At 44.0% G+C, this 11460-nt stretch overlaps 1 protein-coding gene across 1 annotated transcript in view; it reads right to left on the bottom strand.

Moving 5' to 3' along the window:
* The window catches only part of LOC308704712 (myelin basic protein-like), a 29194-nt gene that overhangs the window by 829 nt on the left and 16905 nt on the right, over positions 1–11460 (bottom strand). The gene's annotated exons all lie outside the window — the stretch shown is intronic.

Below are 11460 nucleotides of genomic sequence, written 5' to 3'. Positions count from 1 at the left end.
GAATATTGTTATTCTGGTGTCTCTATTGTCCTGCATTGGGTTTCAGCACCAAGTCCAAGAATATTCGTTACATTACAATGTAATATCACGATACCATATTATTGTGATACTCCAAGACATGATTAAAGGTTAACAAAAAAATATGAAAATGCTAAATTTGATATGTATTGAATCGTGACGTGAGGGGATTATTACTCCCCTAGAAATGATCCATCGTAACGAACATGAGTAGTTGACGAAGTGATGGGTCATTCATTAACGATCCGTTCATTGTGTGTGTCACATGACAAATGAGCCAGAGCCTCGGAAGGTAAATATGTTCCCTGTGAATTATTTCTGCCTGCATTATAATGATTTCTTAACTGGGGTGTGGACTGAGGGTTCAGTGAACCCGAGGGTCCCCGTGAGTCCGTCCCTGAGCTCCTCCTGTCCGATGTGTTTGGGAGTCTGGCTGTTAAAAGTATAACATTTAAAGCCCCTTAAATGAACGAAATGACTCGAATAAAGATTCTTTCATGTTGATAAGCGAGATCGAACGAGGGAGTCAGTGAAATGATCCGAACACGCTGGTGTTGTTCAGCGCAGGTTTCAGGGCGGCTCTTCCTCAGGGGGTCGTCAGGTTGAACCCGGAGCAGGAACACAAAGCCTCGACTGTACCGCACAACACAGGAGAATCTGAACTGACTCCAGTGTTCCTCACAGAGACGCTTTGTCCCTCCACAAAGTTATTGTAGAAGGACAAAGGGAACAGTGTGACTGGAATAACTTCCCCAGGCCAGATTCTGCACATTCTCCGCTCAGTGAAACTCATCTCATCTCTCCAGTCCATCATGGAGCGTGTGGATGATCCAAAGCACTCATAAAGGACGGTCCAGACGCTCTGTTTCGGCTTATTACAAATGACAAATCTGCATAATTTTTTGTCAAAAGTAGGGCTGAGCAACGATTAATTGCATCCAAAATAAAATGTGTTATTTGTATATAATATAAATATAAAATAAATCGGTAACACTTTACAATAAGGTTCATTAGTTAACATTACTTAATGTATTTAATAACATGAACTATGTTCAGTTCATCTTTGTTAATGTTAGTTAATAAAAATACAGCTGTTCATGTTTGTTCATGTTAGTTCACAGTGCATTAACTAATGTTAACAAATACAACCTTTGATTTTAATAATGTAAAAGTAAATGTTGAAATGAATATTAACGAAGATAAATAAATGCTGTAGAAGTATTGCTCATTGTTAGTTCACAAGGTAGTTAACTAATGAACCTTACTGTAAAGTGTTACCTATAAATTATATATAATTATATATACAGTATATACATGCATTCACATTCTTCGCTGAGGAGCCGATAGGTGTGAGCCGGCCGAGAGGTGTGTGTCGGCCGAGAGGTGTGAGCCGGCCGAGAGGTGTGTGTCGGCCGAGAGGTGTGAGCCGGCCGAGAGGTGTGCCGGCCGAGAGGTGTGAGCCGGCCGAGAGGTGTGCCGGCCGAGAGGCGTGTGCCGGCCGAGAGGTGTGAGCCGGCCGAGAGGTGTGTGCCGGCCGAGAGGTGGCTGCCGGCCGAGAGGCGTGAGTCGGCCGAGAGGCGTGAGCCGGCCGAGAGGCGTGAGCCGGCCGAGAGGCCTGAGCCGGCCGAGAGGCGTGTGCCGGCCGAGAGGCGTGTGCCGGCCGAGAGGCGTGAGCCGGCCGAGAGGCGTGTGCCGGCCGAGAGGCGTGTGCCGGCCGAGAGGCGTGTGCCGGCCGAGAGGCGTGTGCCGGCCGAGAGGCGTGAGCCGGCCGAGAGGCCTGAGCCGGCCGAGAGGCGTGAGCCGGCCGAGAGGCGTGAGCCGGCCGAGAGGCGTGACGAAGGCCGAGAGGCGTGAGCCGGCCGAGAGGCGTGAGCCGGCCGAGAGGCGTGAGCCGGCCGAGAGGCGTGTGCCGGCCGAGAGGCGTGTGCCGGCCGAGAGGCGTGAGCCGGCCGAGAGGCGTGTGCCGGCCGAGAGGCGTGTGCCGGCCGAGAGGCGTGTGCCGGCCGAGAGGCGTGTGCCGGCCGAGAGGCGTGAGCCGGCCGAGAGGCGTGTGCCGGCCGAGAGGCGTGTGCCGGCCGAGAGGCGTGAGCCGGCAGAGAGGCGTGAGCCGGCCGAGAGGCGTGTGCCGGCCGAGAGGCGTGTGCCGGCCGAGAGGCGTGTGCCGGCCGAGAGGCGTGTGTCGGCCGAGAGGCGTGAGCCGGCCGAGAGGCGTGAGCCGGCCGAGAGGCGTGAGCCGGCCGAGAGGCGTGAGCCGGCCGAGAGGCGTGAGCCGGCCGAGAGGCGTGAGCCGGCCGAGAGGTGTGAGCCGGCCGTTCAGCGGTACAGCGGTTCTGGCAAGAGGACGTAACAGCTCCCTGTTGTGAGGCCAGCACGAGCGAAGGGCTAGGCTTAACGCAAGAGTTACCAAGGTACACAGGGTAGCAAATTCCATCAGGAAAATGCCAGCATGATGCCTGCCCGTAAGGAGGACTTAGGAATACACACATGGACCACCTAGGCGGAATACATATGGAAGATCTCTGAGGTAACCCAGCCGGAGGGTGGAGTACATGACAACCTCAGAGAGACAAGAGTGGTCTTGCCAAAGGAAAGACACGTGCTACCAGAGGAGACTTAAGAGTGGAAATACACACGTGGGATTGCCCAGCACACAGGTGTTAGACGTCAACAGTGCTGGAGGAACCCAGGGTTCTGAGGAAATTAGCATACGCATCCAGTCCATGGAGTGAAATGGCGCAGCAAGCGAATGACACCGAGCAGGTCCTACTTACTGGCTACTTGAAGTGAGTATATGGGAGGACACGGGCTCTACACGGATATTATAGAATCTCGCAAATGTGTTCGGTGTCGGCCAGCTCTACAAATGTCTGTTAGCGAGGTGCCGTGCGCCAACGCCCAGGTGTGCTTTCACCACTGGGGGCAGGGCAGTCCTTGGGCTAGGTAGGCCAAGGTATTAGCATCCACTATCCAGTGGGACAACCTCTGCTTGGAGACAGCCTTTTCCTTCTGCTGGCCTCCGTAACAGACAAAGAGCTGGTCTGAGGTCCTGAAACACGGCGTTCTATCTACGTAAGCATGTGCGTACTGGACAGTCCAGATCACAAGGACAAATGCATTCGAAAATGCGTTTGGGCGTTAAAATCTTGAACGGAAGCCAGTGTAAGGCTAGGTTCAAGGAACGCAGGTCCAGGATCGGCCGTAACCCACCGCTTTTCTTGGGTTCAATAAAGTAGGGGCTGTAAAATCCACACTTCATGCTGTGGAATCCCACGTGTCTATTTCCACAGTCCCTGTGGAGGGACTGGCTCGATTGCACCCTTCGCCAGTAGGGCTGCGACCTCCGCTCGCATGACGGGGGGGTCCCTGCCCACCATCGTGAAGCGGACTCCCCGAAACCCCGAATTGAATCACATAGCCGAGCCTGATCGTTCGGATGAGCCATCGGGGCGGGCTGGGAAGCTCTAGCCAGGCTCCCAGGAACCGAACCAGCGGGTCAGAGGAACTACAGGCACCGCCATGGGGCAGCAAGGTGGAACCGACGGCCCTGACGTGGGAGGCGTGAGAAGGCGTGGCGTTCTCTTGGGGCCGCCTCTACCAGAGAGCTGGTGACGGGACGAGAGCAGCGAGGCGTAGCGTCGCCCACTGTCATCCGCACCCTTTTGAGACCCGGAGGCAGAGATTGTGTTAGTTCTTTCTTTGACAAATTGGGTGAAAAGGAAAGAAAAGGAGAACAAAGGATCCTCCTCCAGGGGAAGGAGTGGTCCTGCTACCATCTCCTGAACAACTAACGACTCCGACTCCGGGTTGCCTGTCTCAGGAGCGCCGCTCTGCCTGGCGTTTGGCAGGCTTAGGGGCGGAGACGCTGTGTCTCACGCTGTGGTCTGGGTGGAGGCTGCAGCTGTGGCCTTGCGGGAGTGGAGGGCAGAATATGTTTAATCGCCTCAGACTGCTTCTGGGCGGCCGAGAACTGCTGGGTAACTGCCGGGTTTGCTCAGACTACCGCATATCTGCCAGGTTAAGCCATAGATGGCGTTCCTGGACCACCAAAATGAACATCACCTGGCCCAGGGACCGTGCAGTGACCTTTGTCGCCCATAGGGAGAGGTGTGTAGCAGTGCACACTTCCTGCATGAGCCCCAGGTCAGCACTGCCCTCGTGCATCTGTCCGAGTACCTTGGCCTGGTGGACCTGCAGGATGGCCACGGCATGCAAAGCGGAGGCGTCCTGACCCGCCACTCTGTAAGCCTTGGCCACGAGAGCGGAAGAGAACTTACAGGCTTTGGACGGGTGCTTGGGGTTGCCACGCCCGGTGGAGGCGCTCTGAGGACACAGTTGAACCGCAACAGTTGCCGCCCCGCCATTGAGGGCAGTGAAGGCGGAGAAAGAAAGAAATTAAAATTATGGACGAAAACATTACTCAATTCACTAGCATTAGATAAAGAGTAATCATGGAATCTTAATGTCTCTTCTCATATATATCATAGAGTCATACACATCATATCTAGGCTGTATTGTTAACTCTATAAAGGTTTATGGTCGGGGTGCAATGATATCCTAATGTCACGATTCGACACATCTCACGATACCGAACTCACGATACGATATTTTTTGTGATACTCCAAGACATATGATAAAAGGTTAACAATTTTTTTTACTGTTGATTAAAATGCTAAATTTACGGAGTCCCTGAGGGGACCTTTGCAAAAAAAAAAAAATAGGACTTTCGCGTGCGAACGAGAAACTTTCGGTTTGCGTTATAGTGTCATTAATACAAATGTGGAAATATGGATGATGTATATATCATTTATGTTGTTGTTTGACATGTTTTGAAGTGTCTATTTTAGCAAAAATCCCAAGCAAGGTGCTATTAAAGACAAGACTTAGAGACATATTTTAGTCACAATTCAAATAATTTTATTAACTTTGAATAGACTTTTAATAAACTTTGTATTTGTATGTATTGATAAAAAAAATAAACAAGTAATAATCTTCTGCTACTGAGATGAAGGAAACATTTTTTTAAAGAAGTAAAGTTCACAAGATTGCTATTTATCTTGATCAACTGTTCCGTCATCAGCTCTTCCTCAGTTCCGCACGGCAGAATAAAATAGTCATCCTCTGCTGCAGATGTACGGATTCTTAAAGGGATAGTTCACTTTGAAATTAATTTTTTATATGTTTTAGCTTACCTCAAGGGCATCCAAGATGTAGGTGTCTTTTTTTCCGCAGTAGTTTCAACGCCTTGAGAGGTGTGTGCCAACGCCTAGATGTCGCCTTGGCTACGGTTTCATTCCAATGAACTGCAGTAGCCAAGGCGAAATCTATGTATATATCTATACCCGCCCGCGCCGTCAGATCATTTGGAAGTGTGCTGTTTTCAAGAGATAACAACGATATAAATACTGTTCGTTTTCTCACACAAACCGCTCGTTTCGTGTCTTAGGCCATCAATGTGTACTTATGATGGGGAATTGTTTCATTTGGATGATGGGGAATTGTTTACTTTGGACTTCTCTGTGCATGCTCTTTGAGACAGTGACCACAGACCTGCATGATATGACTGACAGAAAAGAACGGTTTGACCTAAAAATATCAAAATTGAAACTACTGCGGAAACAAAGACTCCTACATCTTGGATGCCCTTGAGGTAAGCTAAAACATATCAAAAATTAATTTCAAAGTGAACTATCCCTTTAATGCGTTTATTGCAACTACATTTCATATTTTTCTCATCAAACAACCAGACTAACTAATGGTTCGACACAACCCGTACCGAAGAGCCTAGACAGGGCTTTCTTCTGTATAGATATACTGTAAATACAGGGTAAATGACGACTGTTGGCCTACCATGGTCACCCTCGTCCAGTAAGTTTAAAATAATAATAATAATAATAATAATAATTATAATAATGATAATAATAATAATAAATTAAGATATAAATCAATATAATTCGTTGTAAATTAAATATTTTAAACACTAATACAAAAAGGTAATAATTGACTGTACAGTCCTAACGTTCATGAACTGTCATTCAGACTGACTGACTATCTAACAACCAGAGAACAGAGAACATCAGAGATATTAAAATACATACTCTTCTGAGTTTTATGATGTAGGCCTTTTTTATTAAAATGTATTAGCCTATAATTGATATCTCAAGGATGCGCGCTTGTGCCTGGCGCACTCAGTCATGTTGAGAGGGAAACACGTATTATATTATAAGGCTAGTCTATTCAGAAATAGTGTAAAAGACCTGTAAATAAAATACAACATTAACATTATAAACACTATTAATAACATATAGGCTATGCGTATTTTACTTCCCCTTACTAGCCAAATCCTTAAATGAATATATCAGAAAACAACAAGAAATGAAAAATAAGTAACCACTTATAATAATAAATAAAAAAAAATACATAGTAGCCTATAAAAATAGCCCTTTGTGCCCTTTATTACAAACAACCTTTAGCCTTTTTTAAACGCCAAGCCTAAACGAATTTATTTGAATCGAAACTGAAACTATACCGCAAAGTTGGGTTCGCGCATCTTTCATTCGGTCCAGTTTAATAATGAACAGGAATTAATAATAATTTAATAATGAACCAGCTGTGATGTCAAGTTAATGCCAGAAGTGAACCGATGTAGTTAATATCGCGATGCGCCGACGCCATCACTTGGATTTGTTCCTCAGTTGGGGAAATAACTTAATACTTTATCTACGTTTCATACTCTGTCATTCGAAACAGTAAAATGTATATTTTTTTTGTGTACATTCAAAATGATTACAAAATGTCATGCCTTTGAAAAAGAAAGAAAACAGCATGATGCGGACGTGTAGAACTTTATCCAAGAGCTGTTGTAAAGCTATAGCCTATAAACAATCTGTTACAGTAATTTCCTATTATCTATGCAAAAACTGCTTTGCAACCATATTGTTAAAAGCGCTATATAAATGAAGGCGACTTGACTTGACTAGAAATCGAATATTCAAGCTGTTTATTCAATTTTCTACCTCAGAACGAAAAACGTTTTAGAAATATTGTTTATAAAACGAAAAAGGAACTCTTTTCTAATTTTCTACTTTAAATATTAAATAAAAAAACTATACTGAACGAAAGATACACTGATTCAATTACACTACTAATTGCAGTTTGAATAAAAAAATTCAAACCTTTATCTAAAATTTATATTTTTATATTTTATATAAATTTAAAACATTCTGTCTTTTTCAGACTTTCTTCTGTGAACACAAAAATGTTTTGCAGAATGTTCATTGAACAGTCATCAGCTTTCTTTGTCATCATTTGCTTTCATATTTTTCATACAATGGTTGTAAATGGATACTGAGGCTGCCAATGCCTAATATTCTGCGTAACATCTTTTGTGTTCCTCAGAAGAAGGTCCTCTGGTTTGGAACAAGTGTGAATATTTTCACATTCTAGTTAACTATCCCCTTAATATTTTGTACTTTTTTATGTTAATATTTTTTTTCCCCATGTTGGCAATGTTAATACATACATAAATGATATATACATCATCTATATTTATTTCCACATTTGTATTAATGACGCTATAACGCAAACCGAAAGTTTCTCGTTCGCACGTGAAAGTCCTATTTTTTTTTTGCAAAGGTCCCCTCAGGGGCTCCGTATAAATTTGATATTACATTGTGTGTGTAAATGAATAGGCTTGGACTTGATGCTGGAAACCCAATGCAGGACAATAGAGACACCAGAATAACAGTATTCATGATTCTGAAGATGAAAATACTGAATTATTTTAGATTCTGTCACTGACTAGATATATTTATAATAATGTAGGCCACTTTAACTGGTAACATCAGACATTTGGCATTATCAGGACCCACAAATATTCCCCCATTGCATTATTATACATTATATTCAACATTATATATAGTAGTTTACTGTAGTACTGACACTAAAACTCTGAAAACTTATTCTCACACAGTAATTTTTATTTTGGGTGAATTATCCACGATGCATATTATTGCATTTTTGTATTGCGATATATTGTGACAGCCCTAGTTTGTGGTCATGTTGTTGTGGTCTGCATGAGGTTTGAGCGAGGTTATGTCCCACACACACTGAAGCAGTGGGCCGAGGCACGGGAAGCATGTCTCTGAGAGGAGCTTCAGGCATGCGGTTCGGGTCCAGAACTCCCACCCCTGCTTCAGTCCCTGTATGAGCACATTCATAAGGCCTGGAGAAGCCCACGGGCCAGAGACAGGCCCTCGTCTGTTCCAGCGTTCTCCAGCACAATCCCTGACTCCAACTACTGCAGCTAAACCACAGCTGGACACGCAGGGAGGGATTAAAGAAGGCCAAACGTTTAATAAACCGCCAAAGCTTGGCTTTCTAAATATGTAAGCAGAAACCTTGACTAGAGACATTGCAGTCAAACTTTCACACTTTTTGAGATGACATTCCTATGATAGATGATCCATGGCTACAGAAACAGTAAGAACACTTTGTGGCCCTGTATTTTTAGTGTTTGGATGGAAACTCAGATGAGATGTGCTCAGAATGACACACACTCTGTGATTCTGTAGTGTGAATTACAGGAGAACAAATAAATATACACTCGTATATATCACTTTTTTTATGGTCTGTAAATCTTGTTTAGTGTAAAATCACATACAGAGACTTGACTAAAAAAGTTGGTGGAAAAAAAATACATTCTTCACTCTTGTTATGATTATTAACCTGTTTTACACTAGACTAATCAAGAAGGGCATAGCATTATGAAAACGGGAAACCGTGGTTGCTTGCATTCCTCTGTTATCGTGACAGCCCTAAAACTGTGATCTCAGAAACACTGCGGGCCCTATTTTAACGATCTGAAACGCAAGTATCAAATGCGAAACGCAAGTAACTTTGTGGGCGGGTCTCGGGCGCTGTTGCTGTTATACCGGCGGGATAAATGACTCTCCGACGCAAATCTAAAATGTGTTGGTCTGAAGTCGCTTCATTATTCATAGGTGTGGTTTTGGCGTAACGTGAAATAAACCAATCAGAGCGTCATCTCACATTCCCTTTAAGAGCAGGCGCGCTTGTTCCATGGCGGATTGCTATTATAACGGCGGATTTGCCAGGAGCGGTTCACAGCCGAGGAGAGCGGCGTTCTCATCAGGGCCGTAACACACAGAGAAGTGACATTGGGGATGGAGAAACACACACAGATTAGCTTCGGTTAAACAGGCGTATGATCATTTGGGTAAATGTGTAAGCTAGATTTACGCCTATTCTTTCACATCTTCATGGACACAACAATGATTTCCCTCGTGTGGTAATATTGTTCCTTGTAATAATGTATGGTTTGCAAAAATGTGAACTGCTGCATCTGTGTGTAGATGAGAGAAGCAAAGTGTGTGTGTGTTGTGCACACGCTACATTATGGCCAAGTATGCGCCCTTAAAATAGCCTCTGAATAACATGTGCAACGCGCCGCTGACTTTACACGAGGTTTCTCCTGGTCAGTGGCGGGATTGTTTTCTGAAACTGCAAAATAGCACCAGGGAACGTTTGCGCCGGAACACGCCTCCTCTTTTCGTGTTATTGTACTTTTATTAATAATCTGAATTAGCCTCTATATTTATACGTTTTTATAGTTTTCATGCTAATTTTAGTCTAATTTTAGTTTAATTCATTTTATTGTTTACTTATTTTGTCATTTCATTAGTTTTTCATTGCATTGCTTTCATTTTCATTGTATTTAGGTTTGATTTTTTTTTTCTGAATTTTTTTTTATTTCCTATTAACAATTTTAGTGCTTCGTTTTAAACTTATTTCAGTTTATTGCCAAGACAACATTTCTAATTTTGATTTAGTCTCAGTGTTTCAGTATTTATACTGTGTTCCACTGAACAGAGATGTTGTGGTAGTTTGATGATAACCCTGTTCAGAGCGAGAGCGATGACGTGTGACAGTGAACAGTGAAGCAGTGACTGAGGAGGTTCTCAACAATATCAGCTCACACACACTCTCACACACACACACACACACACTCAGTGAACAGTGGCTGTGACAGAGGAGATTCTTAACAATATCAGCTGTTGAATAAGGAGGCAGGAGCCGGTGCCAGCTGGAGTTCTCTCCATACACTGCTGACTCACACACACACTCATACACTCATTCATACACACACACACACACACACACACACACACACACACGCGCACACACGTGCGCACACACACGTGAGCACACACTCACTCACTCACACACACACACACACACACACACTTACAGTTTTTTAGAGTTGTTATAAACCTTCACCTTATGATATGTGTGATGATTCCCAGTAAACATTAACAAGCTTTACATGTTCAGAGAATTAAACTGTTCAAACATTTAAAATAATGTTTATTTGATCAAAAATACAGTAAAAACAGTGAAATATTATTCCAGTGTAAATCATCTGTTCTCTATGTGAATATACAGTAAAGTGTAATTTATTCCTGTGATCAAAGCTGATGTTCAGCATCATTACTCCAGTCTTCAGTGTCACATGATCCTTCAGAAATCACTCTTTAAATAAATTAATATTTGTATTAAGGATGCATTAAATTGATCAGTGAGAATAAAGAATTCAGTTTCAAGTAAATGCTGTTCTTTTGAACTGTCTGTTCGTTAAAGATTCCTGAAAATAAAATATGAAGCTGTTATTAACTCTGATAATAATCATAAATGTCTCTTGATCATCAGATCCTCATATTAGAGTGATTTCTGAAGGATCATGTGACACTGAAGACTGGAGTAATGATGCTGAACATCAGCTTTGATCACAGGAATAAATTACACTTTACTGTATATTCACATAGACAACAGATGATTTACACTGGAATAATATTTCACAGTTTTACTGTATTTTTGATCAAATAAACGCCTTGGTGAGCAGAAGAGACTCTTTGATGTGTGTGTGTGTGTGTGTGTGTGTGTGTGTGTGTGTGTGTGTGTGTGTGTGTGTGTGTACTCCAGCGCCGCTATGGTGTGTGTTCAGTAGATGTGCAGTGTGTGTGAGATACTCTTATGATGTGTGTGTGTGTATGAGCGTGGGTCTGTGTGTGTGTCTGTGTCTGTGTCTGTGTCTGTGTGTGTGTGTGTGTGTGTGTGTGTCTGTGTGGGGGGGGGGGTCTGTGTGTCTGTGTGTGTGCGCGTGTTCACCTGCTATAGTGCGTGTGATCTCAGATGTGCTGGTGGCGGCAGCAGTGTGTGTGTGTGTGTGTGTGTGTGTGTGTGTGTGTGTGTGTGTGTGTGTGTGTGTGTCTGTGTCTGTGTGTGTGGGGGGGGGGGTCTGTGTGTGTGTGTGTCTGTGTGTGTGTGTGTGTGTGTGTGCGCGCGTGTTCACCTGCTATAGTGCGTGTGATCTCAGATGTGCTGGTGGCGGCAGCAGTGTGTGTGTGTGTGTGTGTGTGTGTGTGT

The sequence above is a fragment of the Scardinius erythrophthalmus genome (assembly GCF_964197995.2).
Source record: "Scardinius erythrophthalmus genome assembly, chromosome: 16".
Classification (NCBI taxonomy): Eukaryota; Metazoa; Chordata; class Actinopteri; order Cypriniformes; family Leuciscidae; genus Scardinius; species Scardinius erythrophthalmus.
Note: the sequence above shows the minus strand (reverse complement) of the source record. Positions and strands in the feature narration are given on the sequence as shown.